Below are 23,328 nucleotides of genomic sequence, written 5' to 3' on the forward strand. Positions count from 1 at the left end.
TGGCGGGCGGGGATGGTTTGATGGCATAGAGGACAGTTATCCAGAGTTATCATGACGAGGAACCACCTTTGCTCCTTCTGACTCCCTGTTCTCGGTGGCTTCACAGAGAATGGAAACACTAGGGTCTGGAGCCTGCTTTCCCACGGTCCTGCAAACACACGATTGCAGAATTGGGAGCTAGACTTTGCAGTTACTTCCCTTCTCTAAGCAGGCCTCCTGCTCTCTCACAGGCTGCCTCTGGCACGCCTGATTATTCCGAATCTTGCAGAATTGACTAATTCAACAAGATGTCTCTTCACAGCAAATGGTGTTCATCAGTGACCCAAGCTGATGGATGAATCCTACTCGGTGCCTGGAGCCAGACCTAGCAGCAAGAGTTGCAAAGAAGAAAGACTAATACTCGCTCTCTGTTTGGCTGCCGAAAATGCTCTTGCAATTTGCTCTCTTCTAGACAAGGGTCTATTCAAAAGTCTATTTGGAAACATTAGGGAACGGCCGTCACATGGCCAGCAGATCATACTGCCTGTGACAGGATATTATCTTCCTTGGGAGAGACTGGACTGCTTTTTTATTTCACTGAGTAAGTAGTGTCTGGGCTGATGGCTGCAGAACTGCCCCAAGGGCTGGGGACATTAAAATCCCTGTCCAGAGTGAATGCAGAGCCAACAGCCACTTCAGCAGCAGGACTTGTGGCACCTTCACCGGCGCTGGCGTGAGCACGCAGCTCTCTCTTCTCCATCTCTGGGGGCTCCTGCTTATCCAGAACCCCTTCCTGGGAAATTAAGAGGTAGCCTGCTTTCTCTTCTGGGGCTCCACTTTCACGAGTCAGGACTCTGCCCCCTTTTCCCTCCCAAGCAACCCCTTAGGCATGCTCTTGATTAATACAGGTTCTGCCCTTTCCTTGTCAAGTCGTATCAAATTTACTGACCACCTCTCGCCTTCATTATGCCTGGCTCTGTGCAAGATCCTGAAAGCAGGCAAGGATGGGGCAAGGTTCTGGCTTTCGTGGAAAGTAGCACTGTCAAGAGGAAAGCACACAGTAAGGATACAGAAAAGCACGAGCACCCGTGGGCTCAGGGGAGGGAGTGGTTGTTCTGGGCTGGAGCAGGCAGGGTGGCTCAGGGTGGCGCTGGAGCCCAGGGTAGCTCAGCTTCCTGGGAATTCATTCATTTCAGAGAACAGACTGTATTTGAGCTAGGACAGTGTGAGGGTGGGCACGTGGGAGAGGAAATAAATGCCAAGGATGGAAGTCTCAGCTTTGCCCGCCATGCATCCGGCCCGCTGAGCTCATCCCAGACGTGGGCTGTAACACCCTCTCCCCAAGAGAGAGAGGTCCCTAAAAGGCCTTTGCTTCGGCTTTGGGAGCTGAGGGCCCACACTGCTCACTGGGGCTTCCTCCATGATCAACAGGGGAGGGGAGGAGTGTTCTGGGCCACTTGGGAGAGACTTCTGTCTCCTGGTTCTGGCCGCTGACGCTTCGCTCCGGCCACTCTCCTGCTCACCTCTCTCTCAAGGGCCTGGCTTATCTCAGACCTCAGATCCTCCTCTACCTTCGTTTTGGGAGCTGCTGCCCTAGCTTGTTGTACTTGCTTCAGCTTTTCACTGTCTTTATTCTATGTCTGTATTTTTAATTAAATTAAATTAAAAGCAAACAAACAAACAAAAAACCCCAAACAACTACCCAGACCAGAGGGCAGCCTGTTTCGAGGTCGTGTGTTTTATCACCACCCAAGCATGCAAACGAGGCAGCCTCTGTTGACAAGTTCACGTCTCCAGTGCAGAGCTGGCTGTTTGAACAGCTTGTGTGCAGTAATTGAGACATAGATTTTTGTTGCTTTTCTGTTTATTTTTAGATTAACCAAGCAGGGACACTTGGCTTCTAGGCTGCCACTTCCACCCTGTCGGGCACCCTGGGACCGCTGGCCCCATGCCCACCAGCAGCAGGGACCACCATGTTCCCTCTGGGTTCCCCCTGCCCTGGGTTTGTTCTGCTTCTAACTCTGTGTTTGACCTTCACCGTGACCCTCAGGGCTCAAGGCAGGGAAGCGGATGAATGCAGACTGACTGCTGGCTCTTCCCTAACCCCCAAGTCCCCGAAGACTGTCTCCCCACCATGCTGGACTCTCACAGCCACTGTGTGGTCAGACACCCCCTTGGACAACAGTGTTACCCGAGGCACAGAGCGTTAGGGCAGAGATGGAACTAGGATCCAGACCTGCCATTCCCAGGGCAAGGGGGCTCCAACGAAGGAAAGGCCACAGGGCTCGGAGAAGATTCTCCCAGGGTTAGTTTTCTATTTGGGCCACTTAAAAAATTTATGTTTGCATTCACCTGGATAAGTGAGTTAGGCTACGATGATAAATAGCCAATCTCAGTGGCTTAACGACAACTGTGTGCTTTTCACTCATGCTACCCGCTCACCACTGGTCACTTGGGGCCCCTGCTCCAGGTCATCGTTCTTCAGGACCCAGGCTGAGAGAGTGCCCCTCAGCTGGGCTCTGCTGGCCACGGTGGCAGAGGAAAAGAGGGTTTGGGGAATCACACACACTGGCTCTTAAAGCTGTCCCTTGAAAGGGACATGCGTCCTTCCTGCTCTCATGTCATTGGCCAAAGCAAGCCACGTGGCCATGTCTAACTTCAAGCAGGTGGAGGAGTGCAGCCCTATCATCTGCCCAGAAGAAGAAACAGTTATGGGGGAAAGACAGAGATGAAAGGGTGTGTGTGTGTGTGTGTGTGTGTGTGTGTGTGTGTGTATAGAGTGCCCAGCCTGGGCTAAGTTCTCCTCCTCTGAACCCTACAGCATCCCTGAATCCCTCTATCTCACCAGGAGCCACATTCGCTAGACACGCTACGATTTTTATCTTCTCGTCCCACAAGGCTGGCAGCTCCCTGAGCGCAGAGCCTGCCTCCTCCTCCTCCTCATCTCACTGTCCCAGTGCCCCTGACCCCAGGCTGGGCATAACGGAGGGGCTCCCTGATGTTTACTGGGCTGAACTGTCCCCAGGGCTGCAGCATGAGCAAAAACGACAAGACATGTACAAGGGTCCTGAGACCACTTTCTTCTCCCAATGGTGTATCTCCACCTCTGCATGGCTTGAGGCCTTATTCTGTGTCACCTCTTCCCGGAAGCCTTCCTGGACCATTCAGGCAGCAGGGATAGCTGCTCCAGGCCTCCCCGCTGCCCACCCCTGCACTCAACACTGTTCTTCTTATTACAGATCCTGTGAAATGATAATCGTGTAACGGGTTTATTAAACAGGTTGAACTCAGTGGGATATCAGTAGCAAACAGATTTCTTTTTCTCCTACTACTTCCCTTCAAATCTACCCTGTCGGACCCAAACTGCTTTTTTTTTTTGGTCACTTTTGGGTGCTACTTCTATTGTTATTACTGCTGCTGCTGCTACTTCTACTACTGAGAGCTGATGCGTACTGAGCATTTACTGTGCGCCAGGCATTGTACTGAGGGCTGTCCACGCATCAGCCCTTTTAGTCCTCAGAACAAACCTCTGAGGGGGGTACTTATAATGTTTAGCTGAAGCACGGAGGGGTTCAAGTAGCCTATGTGGTCACATACCTAGTCATTGGCAAGGTCAACTCTAAAAACAATCTCATCCTCAGCTTCTCCTTAGCTAGGTCCAGTCTTTTATCGGAACTTTGATCTCATAGCCAGTTCAGTTTCTCCCCTCGGCCCAGCCCCCGATGACCCAGGCTCAGCATCCTGTAATGGGGGTGGGGCGGGTGGGATGTGACACTCCCCGGGTGCTGCCTCTTTGTCACTCACTAACTGCTGCTTCTGGCTTCCCCAGAGTGCCCAGGAGGGAGGCTGAGAGGACAAAGGCAAGGTGTGACCAGAGCACTGCAAGCCTGCGGAGGTGGCCTCTGGGTGGCGGAGACCCAGTGGGCACTGCTGTGAGTCCTTTTGCCGGAGCTGCCCGGATGGTCTGGCTGTGTTCAGTGTGCTCCCTGAGGGGCTCTGACAGCTCACCCCCTGCTGGGCTGTCCTCCTGGGTGGGCTCTCCCAAGACGGCTCAAATCTGACTCCCTTGTGCATTGTCCACTCTGGAAACATGAGCGGGACGTTACCTTGACCGGCCACCTCTGGCCTTGCAGAGTCAGGCACAGTGCTGGTGTCTGGTTACATCCTCCCAAATGCTCCAGTCTCAGGGCGGCACCAGGTCCCGCGGAGGAAAGGCTTGGGTTGATGGCTTGGGGGGGGGGGTACGTCCCCAGGAGGGGAGGGAGTAGCCTCAGCACCCCTCTCTAGGGCAACGCTCTTCTCAGGAAGGATATTCCCTGTAGTCATCACAAGTTTTTTTAATTGTGGGGCTGGGGGAGGTTGGGGGGGTCCTGGGGCTACCTAGTTCCCCTTTTAACGTGGGGGTCCTGAGCACATTTCACGCTCAACCTTGTGCCTCATCTGCGACTCCAGGACGACAGGAATGGTCACATCAAACATCCTGCAGTAGCTGATTCAGTCCTCCTCCAGCTCAGTTCTGGTCTCCAAAAGGAAGCCTTCCTGACAAAGCCAGGTTACTCTGCTGCTTTAACCTTTGGCCCTGCTCTCTGTCAGCCCTTGTTCTGCAGGGTCCCATGTGCCTGGTCACATACTAAGCTCTGAAAACACTCAGCATCGGGCACTCCCCATCGGCTGCCCGGGTGGAAACCCTACTTAACCCACCCTACTTTGCCCCCAGTCACATTTGTGCAGACCCCAGCTCTACGGGGGCTCAGTCCCAGGGTCTACTGAGGGCAAAGGAGTGGGCATCCTGAGGACAAATGGGGATGACAGGGTCCGGGCCACTGAATGGGTGCTGCAGAGCTGAGCTGTCTGTGGGCCAGATCTCAGCTGCAGAGGCCCCTGGGGAGGGAGTGAGATGACCATCTGTTCCCGGCTCCGCCCAGCCCAGTCTGCAGGCACAAGCAGTCCATTAACAGAGGGCTGGCCTGTAGCGGCACCCAGAGCAGGGCTGACACCCCACTGTCTGGGGTTCAACAAAGAATGCTGCAGAGGTCTGGGCTTGGATGGGGAGGAAGTGGGGGGAGTCCCTGCCTGAGGCTGGGGGGACTCTGGTGTCAGATACCAGCCTGGCACCACCAGGATGGACTTCTGCGGCCAGAATAAAAGCAGCTCAGTATAGCTCAAGCCAGAGAAAAGGACTGACCTGGCATGCACTCCCTGGCTGCCCAGAAAATGACCTGTCCCCGGGAGCAGCGTGCTCACCCCACGGCCTCCAGGGCTGCCCACCCACGGGAAGTACCTGGTGACTCTCACCGTGAAGCAGAGACACAGGTGCCGACACCCCCTGTGCCTGCATGGGCATCACTTTCTACACCCCGGAGCCTTTGCTGGCATCAACCTCCTGATCAGGGGACCCCCTCTGTTGTGCTGACCCTTCCTCACCCAGCTGCAAGGAGACAGCAGGGAGGAGAGGCAAGGAGCATTTATCGAGCACCTGCAGCATGCCTTCACTCTGCAAGCCACTTAAGCGAGTCCTAGCCCTGCGTCTGTTTTACAGAGGGGGAACCATCTCTGAGATTAGGTGGCTTGTTCAGGGCCACAAACGGAGGACGTGGTGGTGCCACAAGGGGAGCTCTTGTATTTCTGCTCTTTCCACATCCCCTCTGGGCCTCACTTCTGGACTCAAGCTCCCTGCCAGCCTGGCCCTGCAGATCCTTTGCCTCCAACTCACGACGCTTCTTATATGCCCAACCGCCTTGATTGATGGCTCTGAGTTACCTCCTGACCCCACCACTTCTCCCCGTCTCCATCCTGGCCACCCTGGTCTGAGCCGCCATCGTCTCTCACCTGGGTTTCTGCCAGAGCCTCCTAGCTCAGCTGCCTCCTTCATCTCCTACCCTCACTCAGCGTATTCTCCACACAGCAGCCTGAGTGATCCTGATAAAACCTGAGTCAGACCATCTTTCTCTTCTGTTCAAGTCCCTGCAACGGCCTGCATCTCACCCTGAGAAAAAGCCAAACCTTTACAAGGTCTGTGAAGCCTGGGGCCCACTTCCCTCTCTTACTTTATCTCCCCCACCCCCACTACCGACAACTCTGCTCTAGCACTCTGGCCTCCTTGCTGCTCTTCCAGCACCTTAGGCCCCTCCTGCCCCAGGATCTTTGCATATGCTGCTCCTCCTCCACCTGTCCCACTCTTCCCCCGTTAGCCCCAGGGCTAGGGCTCTGCTTTCCTCTAGGTCTCTTCTTAAATGTTACCTTTGCAGTGAGACTTTCTCTAACCAACTTATTTTAAAATGCCAAGTTCTTTTCCTGTTTTATTTTTTGGTAGCTCTTATTGCCTTCTTTTAGACTACATCATTTACTTAGATTTCTCTGTCTCATTCACATTGGAATGTAAGTTCTATAAAGGCAGTGTTTACAGATATTGATTCATTTAATCCACATAACAATCAGCTATTACGATGGCCATCTCCCTTTTCCAGATGAGGAAGTGGGGGCACACACAGGCCAAGCACCTTGCCCAAGGTCACCCAGCGAGGAAGTGGCAGAGCCAGGATTCAAACCCAGGCAGTGTGGCTCTCAGCCACCATGCCCTCCGACCGCCAGTTCTAGTCACTGCTGGATCGTGGCTCAGACAGTGCCTGGCCTCTTGCAGGCACTCAGTAAAGAATGAATGAATGAGTGAATGAATGAGTGAATGCTGCAATTCTATGTCAGCGTGGCTCCCATAGGCAGAGAAATCCCGGATGGGGGACTTCCGTTGTCCCCTCCTATGCTGCCCCACCCACCAGGCCGCCCACACCTGATGGTGGGCTATGTCAGTCAACGTCAGTGAAGAAATGAATCTGCCCTGATCTTAAAGTGGGAAGCACTTCTGCCCGTGGCCGCCGGGAAGGGACAGGTCAGGCTGGTTGGACAAATCCTCTTCCTTAGAACTGTGGTCAAGACCCATATATCCCACTCCTCTCCCCTGTCCAGTGCCCTCCACAGGGCCCTGGAGAGCTTGCTGGGGTCACATCATGAGTGCGGGGTAGGTAGACTGGATGGGCTCCTAGCCCCAAGCATCCTCTCATAATGCACGGGCTCCAGGAGCACTGAGAGCGAGCAGCCAGTCCTCCCTTGGGGGCAGGCACATCCAAGAAGCAATTCCTTCCAGGAAAATTACTCAGGCAGCCATTTATTAAAACACAACTGCTCCTGAGGAGGCCTTTCGGCAGCGGAAATACCAAATAGCTTTGAAGCGCCCGCCGTCCCCGAAACAGATGAAGCAGGCTTCTAGGCACTATCTGACTTTTAATCTGCCTGCTCTTTCCCCAACTGGAAGGTCTAATGAAATGTTACACTGCGAGGAAACAAGGAAATAAAGCAGCTTCAGAGGTGAGGGACATGTACTTAATTTCTTGCCTTGGTCTACCATTTGCATAAACCTCAAGGGAATAACTGGTACAGGAAAGAGAAGAAAAATAACAATATGTCCACGTCTCCGGGGCCAGGCCCTGTGCTGGGAGAGCCATAGCATCTTACATTTAACCCTCACGGGCAGCCTGGGGAGGAACGTCTTATTGTTGTCTCTCTGGCAGAGGCCACTGGTACTCCCCATGTCTGTGTCCCCCTCTTTCTTGGGGTCCACAGTGGGACAACACACCTCAGTCCCGCATGATTCTAGCTGGGGCCGTGGGAGTGATTCAGGTCCTCCCCAGCCCTACGTGGTTGTGAGCAGGGCTGCCTTCTTCTCCCTCTTGTCCCCTGTCCTTGGCAGGGCACGACAAGGACCAGGTGTCAGAGACACACCATGGAAGGAGCCTTGGTTCCTGTCGGGGCCATGGAGCAGAGCTCCTTCCTGGAGGCCCACCCCCACTGTGGCCAAGAGAGAAAGAAGCATCTATTGGATTAAGCCACTACGATCTGGGGGTTGTTTGTTTCGGCCATCAGCCTGCTCGAGTGCAATCTTAACTTTACAGGTGAGGAAACAGAGGCTCAGAGAGTTGAAAGTGACTTTCCCGAGGTCCCCAAGAGCCTGGATCCAGCCAAGCAGGAGCTGTTAATGAGGAGTGTTAAATAGACCTGGTTCCTCCCCCAGGTGTCCCCAGTGAGAGGCCCAGGCAGCTACTCTGAGCCCATCTTCCAAGTTCAACTCCCAGTTCCGAGGTTGAATCCCTGAGGATCCAGGCAGGAGACTGTCCCTGTGGGATGGTCCCTACCCTGCCTCATCCTGGGGAGAGAAGGCAGGAAGGAAAGAGGCTGTACCCTGGCTTCCTGAGGACTCTCTTCTTCCAAATGCCTGGGCAGCCCTGTGCACGGCACATGCTTTGTAGGAAAGGTCAACTCCAGAAAGCAAGACTCAGCAAATCTTCCAATAGCCAAACCCTGAGAGCGGGCCGCCCCATCAGAGCACAAGTGCCTCATGGAAACAGAAGGAGATCAGGCTGGCAGAGGGTGGGGGGCACCTCCCCTGCAGACCTCGTTACAGCCGTCGGGCCCTGCCGTCTGCAGGAGCGGCTCTGGGTGTGCACGCCTCCAGGCGGGTGGCGCCATTGAGGCTGAAATACGTCCTCTAGACGCCTGGAGAACTTTTGTTCCTTAATGAACATGTGCACAGAAAAAGATGCGATTGAAGGATGGAAAAAGGACTAACAAACCAGGGAAGAAATATGACTGTTGACTTCAGAGAGGCTATTTTAAACCAGAGATTAAAGGGATGGAAATTAAAACAGAGCAAAACAAAGCACTGCTTGGCCCTGGTTGCCTGAGCCATTTAGGCTTCTTAGTGCTGCTTCCCAAGGCCACCAGCATGGCGACATTGTTGACAACACACGGCCCACACCCCAACCACTCCCAGGAGTGCTAATTACTTCCCAGGATTAATTCTTCAGTTTACTAGACGGTGCCTGCAGCCGTGCCACAAACAAGAGCTCCTGGATGGAAGACACACCTACTGTTTCCCAGGAGCTGGACTTTGGGCCAAAACCCACACATCCTTTTGCACAAGAAGAAGGCACCAGCTCTGCTGCTGTCTGCTGGGAGCATCAATTATGTGGATTTTTTGGCTTGGACTTTCTTAAAAAAACATGTTGTATAGGAAAAACTCTTTTTCCCAGGTAGGGGAAAACTCAGTTCTTCCCTACTGTGGGTCTTTATCCTGTGGGTCTCCTGTTCTTTTACATAGAACACTTATTTCTGACACTTCCGGTCCCCAAATGTGTGGTGATTTCCCCCACACCTAACAAGCAAGTCTCCAACAGCAGCCAGGTGTCCTACAATTCAACTCACTTCTGACACTATCTACCTGGAGACAGCCTCATTTCCCACAGGTCAAGGGCTCCATCCTACAAGACTGACCTCCCACCCCCAATTTGGATGCCAATTGCAAGTCCAGGTTGTCACCTGTGCTTCTGACCAACAGTGGATGGAGTTTCCCATGACTTCCTCCTCGGGTTTGATTAATTTTTTAGAGCAGCCCACAGAACTCAGGGAAACACTCACTTATACTCACCACTTTATTAAAGGATATGATAAAGGCTGTAGATGAACAGCCAGATGAAGAGACACACAGGGCGAGGTCTGGGAGGGTCCGGAGGGCAGGAGCTTCTGTCCCCATGGAGCTGGGGTGCATCCGCCTCCCGGTGTGGGTGTGTTCGCCCACCTGGAAGCTCCCCAAACCCTGTATTATTGGGATTTTATGGAAGCTTCATCATGTAAGCGTGGCCAATTATTAAGTCCATCTTCAGCTCTCTCCCTTCTCAAGAGAATGAAGGGTGGGGCTAAAAATTCCAAGCTTCTAATCATGGCTCGGTCTTTCCAGTGACCAGCCTTCATCCAGGGGCCATCTGGGAGCCCACCCAGAGTTGCCCCTCTAGAACAAAAGACACTCCTATAACCCAGGAAATTACACGGGTTTCAGGAGCCCTGTGTCAGGAACAGAGGTCAACGACCAGTATTAGAACAAGAGATGCTCCCAGTGTTCTTATCTCTTGGGAAATTACAAGGGTTTCAGGAGCTCTGTGTCAGAAATTGGGGGCAGAGACCAATATATATTTTATATTATCTCACACATGTTTTCAATTGTGAGGGGCTTGCATAAGGATGGTGAATGCACAGTGTCTTCGACCAGGAATCCTGGGAGACTTGCTGCCTCAGACACCGGAATAACACTGCATGACTGGCCAGCTCCTGTCTTACTGTCCCCCTAAAACAAAAGACGCACAGAGCCGCTGCCAGACATGCAGCCCACTAGCCAGCCCTGGTCGGCACTCAGTACTCTGCCAGGGGCTGTGAGGGGTGCAGAGATGCTCTCAAGAAGCCCCCGTCTGGCAGGGCTGGACCAATCCTCAAGGGGATCTTAGACCAGGAAGTGGTGCTTCCGCTGGGCATGCGTGTGAGCCCCTTGAGTTCTGGGACCTGGTTCTCTCCTCTTGCCTTCTCCACAGTGTTAGCTAAGCATGTGTGTATCCATCCTTCCATCCATTCAGTCATCCCTTCACTCACCCACCCAACCACCCCTTGATTTATTTATCTATCCATTAATGTGTCAACTCTTTGTTGAGCACCTGTTTAGATGCTTCTCCAGGCATCAGGAAGATGACTGTCAAATGGAGACGGTGAGAAAGACTCTGAGCAGAATTGAGTAGTGAAATCTATTGTTGTCTGATATCCAGTCCTCGTCTTCATGTGGTAATAGAAGATTTTCCATGTGGAGCCCATTAAATATGGCTTGGGTGTTCTGACCCACCATTGGGGTCAGCACGTGACCAGACCAGGCAAATCAGTGCATTCTATCCTCCTGGCCATAATTGCTGATTCAGGGTCCATGGCCCAAACAGACCCAGATATTTTAGATCTGTTATGTGAACTCAGAAATCAAGGGTCTCTCTTCCCTTGGGATCAGGAACAGTATGGACATTGTGAGCTGGAACAGCTCCTGGCCATCTTCCCCGGGCGTGGGGAGGAAGCAATGTGCACAGCAGAGAATGAAGCCAGCCACACAGAGAAGCAGAGATTAGAGCCTGAAAAGAGTTCTGATATTACATGAACTCCTGGGTGTAGCTATGACGGGAGCTGTTGCTGAAATTTTCAGTTACAAGAGCTGACACATTCCCTTTTTGTTTAAATTAGTTTGAGTTGTGTGCCTGTCTGCTGTGGTCAAAGGAGTTCTAATGTGTTCTTATACATTCTCCGAAGGACTAGGCACTGTGCTGCTTAAGATGAGGTTTGGGATGTAAGGAAACTTCTTTGTGACTCTTTGGGAGGATTCAGAGAGAAGGAGAGGGAAAGAAAGATGCTAAAAATGAAAGAACAGTGTGGACCAGCACTGTCCAACAGAATTTTCTGCAACGATGGAAATATTCTACAATCTGTGTTATCCAATATGGTAGCCACTAGCCACATGTGGCTATTGAGTACTCAAAAATTGGCTAATATGATTGAGGAACTGAATTTTAAATTTTATTTAACTTTAATTTAAATAGTGCATCTGGCTAGTGGCTACTGTATTGAAGAGTGCGGGTGTGGACAAAGGCCTCCGAGGAGAAAGTGTGAGGAAGAGGAAGCACCTCTGAAGGACTGGGGGCAGATATGAGGGGGACAGATTGGAGGTGGAAAACTGGAAACAGGGATGCAAACGGCCCAGAGGGGGATAGATGAGGGTCTGAACTGCGGCAGAGGAGACAGGGAGGAGCCAGAAGAGAGAAGTTACAAAGGGGGAAGACGCCAAAGCGAACTCCCAGGACTGGGTGATGGTGAGACCATTCACTGAAATGAGGAACGCAGAAGAGGATGGAGGCTTGCCAGGGAAGTGAGGATTTGGGTTTGGGGTGTGTGGACTCTAAGGTGGGAGGACATCAGGCCGAAGGTCGTTTAATCCAAAGTTGGAGGCTGGAGACACAAGCTTTTGGAGTCATTAGGGCTTAGGGAGTAATCGGTCAAATTGTAGAAAGATTAAACATATAGCAAGGCTAGAATTGTGGAGAATACGGCCATTAAGAGGCCAGAAAAAGAGAGAAAAAGGAAAAGAGATCTGGGATGTAACCAGAAGGAGGTAGAACAAGGGTGGTATAGCACCATCCACATTCACCAGGATTATTAGTGAAAGTCTTATTTTTCTTACATGCAGACATATTTTTGAGATAAATGAAATCGAGTCCTTTAAATCCTGAATAAGAACAAAATATTTTAGCCATTGTAAAGACAAAATATTCTGAAATACACTGCATACTTCCCAATATGCTGAACAGAAGTGAACGTAACAGGGACACTGGGCTGTTAAACCGCATCATGCTTAGGACCGAAGGACCCTCGTAGGACCCAGTGTCCCCACACTGACTGGTCCAGACTGTGGTGTTTCCTAACAGTTCATGTCGAATTCCAGAGTTTTGCAGCTGCTTCATCTCCGATTAGCTTCTAGCAAACATTTCTTGCTTCTGTTATCTTTCCAACCCCTCTTCCTTACTCTTGCCAGATTGGGAATTTGCAACATTTGCTTTGAATTTTGAATCTAGGTAATCAATCTTATAGTCAATTTGTGTTTTTTTAAGAATAGTTCTGAATTAAAACCCAATGGGTGGATGATGAAAAAAAAGAGTAAGATTTGGGTACACAAACTTGGTGATCTCTACTTGTTTTGTTAGCCTTTCAGAGCTGCTTTCTGGCCTTTTCTCAATCTAGGCTCTGGGTAGGAGGTTTCCAGATAAGAGAGAATTGGTGGAAAAAGCAGAGGCCCAGACAATCTCCACTGAGAACCTCTTATTCTGATGGAGATCCATGGCACACACTGTCACATCATCATAAATGTGGAGGGCAGACACTACACAGGAGAGTTAGTCAAGCTGCAGCCCAGGCAACTCACAAAGTGTTATATCTCGCAAAGTGTCCCTGCCCACGACCAGAGACCATTTTTCACGCTTTACTCACACAAAGCCACAGGCACACACCTCCCAGTGTCTGGAATGTACTTTTTAGACGTGATTCCAGCTTCCTACAGGCCAGAGAGCACCAGGATCTGGGAGCAAGGAGCTGACAAAGGGTGACACAACAACCTACTTGTTGGGGGTCTAGGCCAAAAGCTTTTAGACCTTGTGGTAAAAAATAATAAATCAGAACAGGAATGGAGCTAAGCAGGTATGATGGAGAATTAGGAATTCCAGCTTTGCATCCAAACCACTGGCCTCCTTGCCAGTGAAGCTGACCGCAAGCATCTTTGTTTCCCCCATTGTGGTCCTGGGGCCAGCAGTGCCCGCATCACTTGAGAGCGTGTTAGAAATGCAGAATCCTCACCCCAGCCTACTGAATCAGAATCTGCATTTTAACAAATCCTCAGGAGCGCTGGGTGCACACTGGGAGTGCTGCCTTCCCCAGCTCAGAATACGTTTAGGGGATCAAAGAACTGTATTAGGAATCAGGAGAAACCTGGGTCCCAGCCTTAGTTCTGCCACTTGTTGGTGGTGTGAATTTGCATAAGCCCTTTCTCCTTGCTGGCCTCTGTTTTCCCAAATGCTAACTGGGGTCCAGCCCAATGGGCTCAGCCTTGCACCTGTTTTCTAACTGGCAAAGTGAGGTCTGTAGGTACCCTTGGGACCAACAGAGACACTTTGCTTTACAGACAAGAGCAGCCTTCTTCCTCATGGATAATTCTCATGGGATTTCAGAAGTGTTTCTTACTGTCATGAAGCCTATGGCATAAATCCTGACATCCTCTGGACACGTTCCAAAGCTTCCAGCAGCCCAAAATACCAAACCAAAGTAGCACCATTAGAATTCAGCCCTGGGGACGTCCCCGGTGGTTCAGTGGTTAAGATTCTGCACTTCCAATGCAGGGGGCACGGGTTTGATACCTGGTTGGGGAACTAAGATCCCGCATGCCATGTGGCATAGCCAAGAAAAAAAAAAAAAGAATTTGGCCCTTCCACCCTGATCAGGAGCGTATGAAGGTGCTGGGCTGGCCTGAGATCTTCCTCTCCAGCTCCCCTTCAACATGCAGCTTCTTGGAGGTAGCCAAGCCCTAAATGCCTAGAATCCCAGCAAAGAGGCGATGGACCGTCCCTTCCCAAATACCCAGATGGGGCGTCCTGCTTCCCTTCCTTAGTCCCTGTAGTTCTGTGCTCTAAATTCTGCCAACAAATGAATCCTGGTATATTTTATTGTTAAAACAACTCTGGGGCTTCCCTGGTGGCGCAGTGGTTGAGAATCTGCCTGCCAATGCAGGGGACACGGGCTCGAGCCCTGGTCTGGGAAGATCCCACATGCCGCGGAGCAACTGGGCCCGTGAGCCACAACTACTGAGCCTGCATGTCTGGAGCCTGTGCTCTGCAACAAGAGGGGCTGCGACAGTGAGAGGCCCGTGCACCATGATGAAGAGTGGCCCCCGCTTGCCACAACTAGAGAAAGCCCTCACACAGAAACGAAGACCCAACACAGCAAAAATAAATAAATAAATAAATAAATAAATAGCAAACATTTAAAAAACAAAACAAAACAAAAAACAACTCTGTGTTCCAAGCACTAATGCAGCTGACATAATACTGGTCATGAGTGCTTAAACAGATGCCTCCTCTTGATCTGCTATAGGGGTGTGTGTGCGTGTGTGCACGCATGCATGCGTGTGTGTTCAATTGTGTTACATCTAAAGCATCATGGAGTCCATGTTTCTGCCCACTGCAGGAATCTATAGCTCAAAGCCAACTGAGAAGTTACTCTTTCTTCCTAAGGGACTTTAAATGCCCTTCTCTTCACAGAGGCATGATGGAGGGGACAAAGAGGGGAAAGCAGACCCCTCCCCCCAGGTCCACAGAGTGTCCAGTGAGGCTGCAGGCTGCCCATGGGTCCCCAGGTGCCCATGGACGGCACCCACAGGGAACTCGGAACAAATGCAGAAGCCGATGGCAGGAAGGTGATCGCTGGAGGGGGCTGGTGTGGCGTGGGAGCAGCACACACTCATCCAGGCTCTGCAGAGAACAGGAACGTAACAGACGAAAGGGGATGCCAGGCCGGTTCAGAACAGTCCTTCCCACCATCCCTGGCGTGCGTGCGTGCGTGTGTGCGTGTGTATGTGGAGTGTTTTGGTTTCCACTAACTCATCCGGCAGGAGGAGAGACTTGAAGTTTGTCTCAATGTCGCTGTCCTCGTTTACCACATGTGGGATGTATCTGTTCATATCCATCCGAGGGTAGACATTATACGGTTTCTTTCCACCAAATGGGCTCAGGCATTTTTGATGGATCCTCCGTTTGTTCCCTTCAAGGCCTGAACACAACATACTCTTATGGAGAGAGATCAGGTCTCAGCATTCCGGGTTTGTTTGGCAAACAAAAAGGTCAGCAGCCCTTGCAGAATGCTGCTGTGCCCAGATGGTCTCTCCTCTAAGCGCGCAAAGTGTTAGCACTGAGTTTGAGGTGGTGATGGGTGCAGCGTTATGACATTCAAGGGACAAATCCAATCTGGTCCCCCAGGCAGAGGTGGGACAGTCAGCCTCCTTAAGTCCTCAGCCATGTGGCTGTTTGTGGCTGTTTGAGGGCCCGGCTCCCTGCTGTGACAAGTGCTGAGTGTCACTCCGCATTACAGGCCAAGAACGAACCCACCCTGACAGCCAGGCTCCTTGCACAGAGTGTGCTCTAATTTCTGCAGCTTGGGGTCTCTGGGTCTTGAGGACCGGGTCACCCCAATTATAATGCTGGGAGTTTCCGGAGTGATACAGGGAAATTCACCTCTCAGCTGTCAGGTTGAGGCCAAGCATTGCTTGAGAGAGTCAACAAGAGGAAATCAAGTTAATCCAGTGGTGTGAGTGTGTCTGTCTCGACAAAAAGGACCCCAGCATTCAGGAAGGACGTTTGTTACTCTAAAAGGGCGTGCACTCGGATTTTAAGAAAGGGGTAGGCATCAGATGGCCTCTCTTTCCTTCTGCTTTGTAGAAACCCAATCCTTAGCCTCTGGAATATGAGATGTCAAAATTTATGGGGGTCAGAAGGCAGGCGTAGGCCTTGGATTGTTGCGGTTCTTCTTCTTAAAAGATTTTTTTTTTAATTGTACCAGATATAAAATTGACCATTTTTTAAAACATTTTACTTTTATTTATTCATTTATTTAGGCTGCGCTGGGTCTTAGTTGCGGCACGCGGGATCTTTTAGTTGCAGCATGCAGACTTCTTATTTGCGACACGCACGCAGGATCTAGTTCCCCGACCAGGGACGGAACCCGGGTCCCCTGCATTGGGAGCGCGGAGTATTACCCACTGGACCACCAGGGAAGTTCCTAAAATTGACCATTTTAAGCATATACCTCAATGGCATTAAGTACATTCACAGTGTTGTGTAGCCATCGCCACTGTCCATCTCCAGAACTTTTTCACCTACTCCAGCTAAAACTCTGTACCCATTAAACTCTTAACTCCCCATTCTCCCCTCTCTCCAGCCTCTAGTAACTTCCTGTCTCTATGAATTTAGCTACTCTAGGTCCTTCCTGTAAGTGGAATCTTGCAATATTTGTCCTCTGGGGTCTGGTTTATTTCATTTAGCATAATGCCTTCAAGGTTCATCTATGTTGCAGCACATACCCATGGATGTAGTAGTTCCTTCCCTTTAAAGGCCGAATACTAGTCCTGTGTATACACCACATTTTGTTTATCCATTCATCCATCCATGGACACTTAGGTTGCTTCCACCTTTTGGCTATTGTGAACAACACAGCTACAAAACATGGGTGTGCAAATATCCGTTGGAGGGGCCTTCAGGGTTTACAATAATGTTAACTCCTCTCCCATCTGATGAAAGGTGGGCTCTAGTTCAGGGTTGAGCGAGGCTGCAAAGCTGAGAGCTAGCACTTGGCTGTTCTTCAGCGGCAGGCTGGGGTGAGGTCCAGGGCGGAGGGTGGGGAGGTACCCCTGCACTGAGGCTGAGCTCAGGACTGAAAGGATGACAATCCCACAGACGCAGAAACTGCTCTGTCCCTCTGTCCCTTTCCTCCCAGAGCAATCCTGGGACATCCTAGCTTTAGCCACACGTCTCAGTGCCACCTCACCCACAGTGGGAGGGGAAAGCACAAAGACCAGAACAGGGCCCTCCACCTGGCCTGTCTGGCTGGGTTGCATTTTTTTTAAAACTAACTAATTTGATGGAGGTAAAATTTCCATAAAGTAACTGCTCAGATGTTAAGTGTACAGTTTGACAAGCTCTGACAAATGTATGCATCCGCACAATCACCAGCCCAATCAAGATACAGACTGCTCCATCAGCCCAGAAAGTTCCTTCGTGCCAAACTGCAAGTTAGCAGCTTCTTTTAGAGCCAAATTGCTGCAGCATCAAAAGGGTTAGGGGACTTAGAAGAAGCCTGTGTGGGGGTTCTAGGCTGTGAAACCCCGGATGTCCTCGGCTCTGTGTCACCACAAAAAGCACTTTCTTTTCCTTTCTAATTTTGCAGTTCAGAGCCACCCACAGTAGTCTGGCAAGGGATATTTTGAACCATTGGAGCCCAAAGCAGACTGTGGGACCTCAGTTTCACTCAACAATTCAAAACCCATTCACTCTACAAGCAGGTCCTGAGCACCCGCTCTTTGCCCTGCCTGGGTTGAGTGCGACCGTGGCAGGTCAAGGGTAGGAATGGCCCCAACGTGCAGGAGGGGAGACACCGAGCAGAATGGAAAGAATGACATCTGGGCGAGAATACAAGTTTGCAACTTGGGATGCCACAAAGGCATCCAGTATTCTGGCTGAGGCCAACGAGGAAGGCTTTTTGGAATCAGGGGCACGCAGGCTAGCCTTTTCAAGGATGCATAGCTTTTGAACAGAAGGCAAGAAAGAGAAGAAGATTCCAGCCTGGGAGGACATTGCGTGTCAACAAGGGCACTGACACATAAGAACTATCATTTACGATGTAATTTATTATTATGTGCTAAGCATGGGGCTCAGTGTTTCACAGTCATGATTTTGCTTAACAAAAATTAAAGAATAATGATGAGGAGTACCTTACGAGGAAAGTTCTGTCAGGTGCAATGTGGCTGAGTGACTGTCCAGGTTCACAAAGCATTGCACCTGGATTCAACCCCGGGTCTGGATGTTTCCGAAGCCCTTGTTGTTCTGCTGTTTACTGTTACATGAAATACACGAAAAGCGAAGCACTGCCTGCTGCACGCACAGAGGGGAAACAGGAAAGGAACCAGTCAGTGTTGCTTTGAAGGGCATTCCAAAGACTGGGGACTTGGGTGGTTCCTCACTTGGTTCGAATTTCAATTGAAATGGTGGGAGCAATATTACAGCCACAAAAAGAGCTCTGTAAACTCTGCATTATGCACACATATATCTCTGGGTTTTTTAATGCCATAGGAAAATCTCATTTACTTAAAACAGTGGGGGCTAATTAGCAATATTATTTTTTCCTAAGAGCAGTCTTATTTATACAAAATGGCCCAAAGCAGGCTCACAAAGGTTGCAAACACAGCTGGCCTGTAACTAGCACTGGCTGTCCAGGAACGGGCCTTCTAGAGAGTGTGATGGCAGGAGGAAATTCTGTTCTCTTCATTACTGTGGTTGCCCCCATTCTTGTTATACTGTTAGTCGCTGGGGGGGGGGGAGGTGGTCCTCAAAGTATTACAAACGTCATTTCTCTTCCCTTTACCCTAAATGCCCCACCCCATCTGGAGCTGCCACGGGGGGAGTTTTCCGGGAGCTCCCGGGTCTACCTGGCTTTTCTCCGCGGGCTAGGTCAAGGCTCCCGAGAGGCCACACAGAAGCTGCGGCCACGATCTGGAGCTCTTTGCATTGTATCCGAAGCTGAGCTCCCAGGAGAGGCTCGTGAATGCTCTGACACCAAATGCTGCCAGTCCTGAGTCCTGCCGGGCAGGAGCTGCAAGTCTCCTCAGCGCCCAAGCCCAGCGTAGCCTCCCAGTGGGTGCGACAGCAGCCTCGGAGGGTGGGGGAGGCTCAGGCTGCGGAAGTGCATCTCATTTCTCAACTGTTTTGAAGGATGCTCCCAGAAACGCACGGTCCCTGGACGCACGGTCCGCATTCAACCCACAGCCCCGGGGCAGCCAGGTCACGAGGCACAGCTTACTTGTGCACACGCAGATCTTCGTGTACGTGCACACACACACTCAACCTACACACGTACACACATGGTTTCTTCACCGCCTCTGGACAGCCAGGGCTGCCGTATGTGCACACCACGCCTCAGCCTCCCCAAGTATCTCCAAAGCACTTTACGTGCACGGAGGGACCGAGAGCCACCGTCGAAAGGAGGAGACCCGGTTGGCAGAAAGCCTCTTGAGCTCCCCAAAGACCAGGTCACGCTGCCCCTCGTCCTCCTCTCTGAGCTCAGGGTCTCTGAGTTGCAGAGACAGGGAGGGAGCTCTCCCCTGGGTCCGCGGGGCTCCTCCCTGCTGGCCGAGCTCCTCCTCTCTGCCCACGTGCACACACAGCTGCAGGGCTGCATCCTTTCTCGACAAAAGTCCATCTCTCTGCAGTTGGTAGCCTGCAGCCAGGCCAGTACCCGCCTTCTCCCCGAATGCTCCCGGATTTGCAGAGGCCCGCAGTGACCAATGAACAATCTCCCTGCCCTGCTCCTTCCCCTGGTGCAGAGGGTGGGGTGGGTGACCCTGGGGACACACCTCCTCCTGCCTGACACACATTCTGATCCCCAAACCACAGGCTCTCCTCCCCGAGGCTGTACCACACCTTGTAAGCTCATCACTCTCATGGCTCAGTCTTGAAAGAAGTGTTCTAGCCTCGAAAGCAAGCACAGTTTAGGTTTTGACATAAGAGCCAGCCAAAGTCTAACCTGGGCCCTGTGGATCCCATGACGGTCTACTCGAAGGGGCCTCGCTCTGGACCCAGGAGCAGGAAGCCGGGCACGGGGCAGAGGGTGTGTGGTCCCCGCACGCTTCACCAGCTCCCACCAGCCTCCATCCTGCTGCAAGCGAAGCACATTGCCAACGAGAGTATTTTTTCTCCTTGTCAGTGATCTGTTGCTGTCTGTGTATTCCAAGAGGAGGCCATTACAGGGAGTTAATAGAGTTTTAAATTTGTTTTTAAATTTTATAATGCAATTCATCAAATTCAGCAACTGAGCACAGCACTCACGTTCAGACCAGGCAGCATATGTCAAACTGGCCCCAGCCTTCCCCTACCCTCCCTCCCAACCCCAAATGAGGAAAGGTTTAACTCTTTAGGGTAACTGCCAGGCACGGCCCCAAATGGGGTGGAAAGAAAGGCAGCAGAGTGGGTTCTAGTCTGCGAGGGTCATTCTGGAATTGGCCCATGGAAAGACTAGTGACTTACTTGAGGTACTCTGGGCGCCTTTCATGTTCAAGCGTGCTCGAGGCTGCCTGAGGCCTTGGTCGCCTGGCTGAGGTGGCCACCTGGGGTCACCGTGACTTGGTTCTTTCAGACACACGTCTGTTACGGGGCCAGGTGTCAGTGAGAATGGGGCAACACTCAGGGCACGGACATGGAAAGCAAACGGTGAAGTCTGCTGGTCAAGACAAATGGGAGCTCATTTCTGCTATTTTTCACCCTGAAGGGTTTCCTTTAGGGATGTGTTTGGCTGAACTTAGGATCATTATTGAAACTAGGGACCTGTTGCTGCTGAATTGGAACTAAGTGAGATTTAAGGGACCACGGTTTTGCGAAGAACATACTGGATTTCAGGACTTGCAGCAGCTCTGTATCATGAATGGCAGTCAGTCTTGTCTTTTCTTAAGCGTTAATAAGTGACTTCGGTTCTAGGGAAAATTCCAGAATAGACGTTGCCAGCAAGTGAAATCCTGTTGGTCCCAGAGCTGACCGCAATAAAAGCTTCCTCCTGCGGTCCCGACAGCAGGACCTTCAGCTTGTGGAGGCCACAGAGCCCCATAAGGGAGTGGAGGGTCCCCTTGCCCAGCACAGCCTGGCAGGGGGTGGGAGGTGGGGACATAACTATCAGAGCACAGCACAGGCCTGGTCCTGGCGCTGGTCGGCTTCTGAAACCTGCCTGTTCTCAGTTAACAGAACCCACAGAGTGGCTGTACCCTGGTCCCAGCTCTCTGGGCACAGGTCAGCAGTGGCCACCAGGTGGCAACCACTTGTGGTCACTACTGATTGGTGGCCCTGCCTGTGCTGGTGACAAGGACGAGGCTTCAGGCCGGCTTCCGTTGAGTCCCAGAAACCATCCTCCTCCACCTCTCTGAGCATCCAGGTACCAACCTGAGCTTTGTACCTCCTGAAAGGAACAGATTGCAAATAGAAAGCTAACCCTTCTTTGAAGCCACACCCAAACAGCCTATACTTACTTCTCCACTCTTGGGTCTTGGGTGACTTTTGCCCAATATTTTGTGCCCTTCCAGCTGGAGCCTCTGTGCTCCCATTCTACATAGCTTCAGACATCCTGCTTCTGATTTCACACGAATCGAGATGCCAAGGTGGGGTGGTGCCAGAACCCTGCGTGGCCTTGGCTCTCCTGAGCAGATTCGGAAGCAGATGCTGAGGACTGGGCACAGATGGGATACGGGACTGGGGTGGAGCCGGGCTTGGCAGCCGGCGGGGGCAGGAGGTGGGCTGGGTTGGAGGAAGAGCATCTTGAGGTGAGGGAAGTCTTTTTGCATTCAAGGGCTTGCCGGCTTCCAACTTGCTACTTATTGCATTGACAAATATTCCACACGATTGAAGAACTATTTTCCAAAACAAAATGCTGGTATTCATCAGGAGGCGCGGGTTTTGCAGTGTGAACAATTCACTTTCGTTAAGTACCATATGGCCGCTGGTAGGAAAACGCTAACATGTTTCAACAGTACAGCTGGGGTAGGGTTCCTTTATTCGCCGTGCAGATGGCTCTAATTGACATCTCTCCTAAAACAGGTCTCCAGCATTTCTGCAGGATCATTAGAGTAATTAGTTATTAAATACCATCACCACTTTTAGAGAGAGGGTCTGATCCCTGGCAACATTCCACTGTGATGGAATTGACAGGTCCCGGCGGAGGACCAGCCGTGGGAGGGCCAATGGGAAGGGCATGAAGGGCATGCTAGCTCCTCCTCCTCAGTGGCAAGGCCAGGGAAGGACAAAGACGTTGCTAATTCCAGAACAGCCCCTGGAGACAATTCAGGCAACCAAAGAGTTCTGGACCAGTGTTCTAGAGCCAGGCTCATCTTTTCTTTAGCTGTGTGACCACACAGCGTCAATCACTCAGCCTCAGTTTGTTCTTCCCTTAAGTGGGGCACTGCACTGGGGATCACACCGGGTTTGGGGGAAAGAGAGGGGTCCCAGGAATGCATGTGTGCCTAGGAGTTGTTCCAAAAAGTAAATACGTGTATCCAGAGGGCAATATGGATGGAGGAAACAGCCTTCACTCTGAGCCCTTTCCCCATTGATCGAGGGTTAACGGTATGACATTATTAGTTTAATTTCACAGTCTAATCAGTTTCCTGCATTACTGATCAAAGGAGTTGGAGAGATTGTAGTTTTGTAAAACTCTCGGCTAAGGGAATAAGGCTAGGAGGCTCTCAAGCTCAGGGACCATGAGAGGGAGTGCTGGCCTTGGCACACAGTTCTCCTAAGAGGGACCATTCAATCCACAGGTAAACTGTCCTCCCACTGCTGAACCACGTGGGGGATCAGAGTGTCCAGACCCCACATGGGCTGCTACCCAGCATCAGAAATGGAGAGCAACCTCAGAAAAAGCCCTTCTCCCAGGCAATGCTGGAGCCCAAATCCACCTCGAATGCCATTCTGAGCCCCCAGCCAGCCTGGGGCTTCATTGTTAAACACCCTCCGTCAGCAGGGCCCATCTGTGTGATGGAATTTTTTTATTTTTTTGTCACTTTTTCAAATCAGAATAGAAACAATTTTTAGTCTATAATTATCATTTCTTTTCTCAACAGACAAATGTTTCCTTTTAAATTGTAGGGCAGAAAAAGCAAAGAACAACATTTTAAACCGAAAAGAAAGACTAAAATTAATTTCCTCTTTACAGAAAAATAAAATACAACAGCTCTAAGAAGCCAGGTTTTTCTTTTCCCAAAAGAGCAAAAAAAGCAACAGTGTATTCACTGCCAGCATTAATGCCCATTTTTAAGAGGCAAGTCCTCGAGGGATGGTGGTGATGGGGTCTGCAGACCTGTCTCTGGGGTCAGGCCTTGGATCTGATCTCCTGGGGGAGGCTGGACTGCTCCTGACATCTGAGCTCACTTGGGATGAACCATCTGGAGCCCCCAGTTCAGGGAGCCAGCTCGAGATGGAGGGTCCCAGGAGTCAGGGTCAAGGCTTGGGATCTACCAGTTGGCCCTCAGTTTCCTCATCTCTGAAATGGGATTTTATATTTTACATTTACATCTTACAAGCTTGTTGGAAGGATCCTTTGGGCCAACTGCTTTGTGACTCTGAAGCATTGAACAAATCCTGCTGCTTTCACCAT

The 23,328-nt window shown here is 51.1% G+C and overlaps 1 protein-coding gene across 5 annotated transcripts in view; it reads right to left on the bottom strand.

Moving 5' to 3' along the window:
• KLHL29 (kelch like family member 29) overlaps window positions 1-23,328 on the bottom strand; it is a 311,889-nt gene that overhangs the window by 154,419 nt on the left and 134,142 nt on the right. The window lies entirely within an intron of this gene.

The sequence above is a fragment of the Balaenoptera borealis genome (genome assembly GCF_965194805.1).
Source record: "Balaenoptera borealis genome assembly, chromosome: 15".
Lineage (NCBI taxonomy): Eukaryota > Metazoa > Chordata > Mammalia > Artiodactyla > Balaenopteridae > Balaenoptera > Balaenoptera borealis.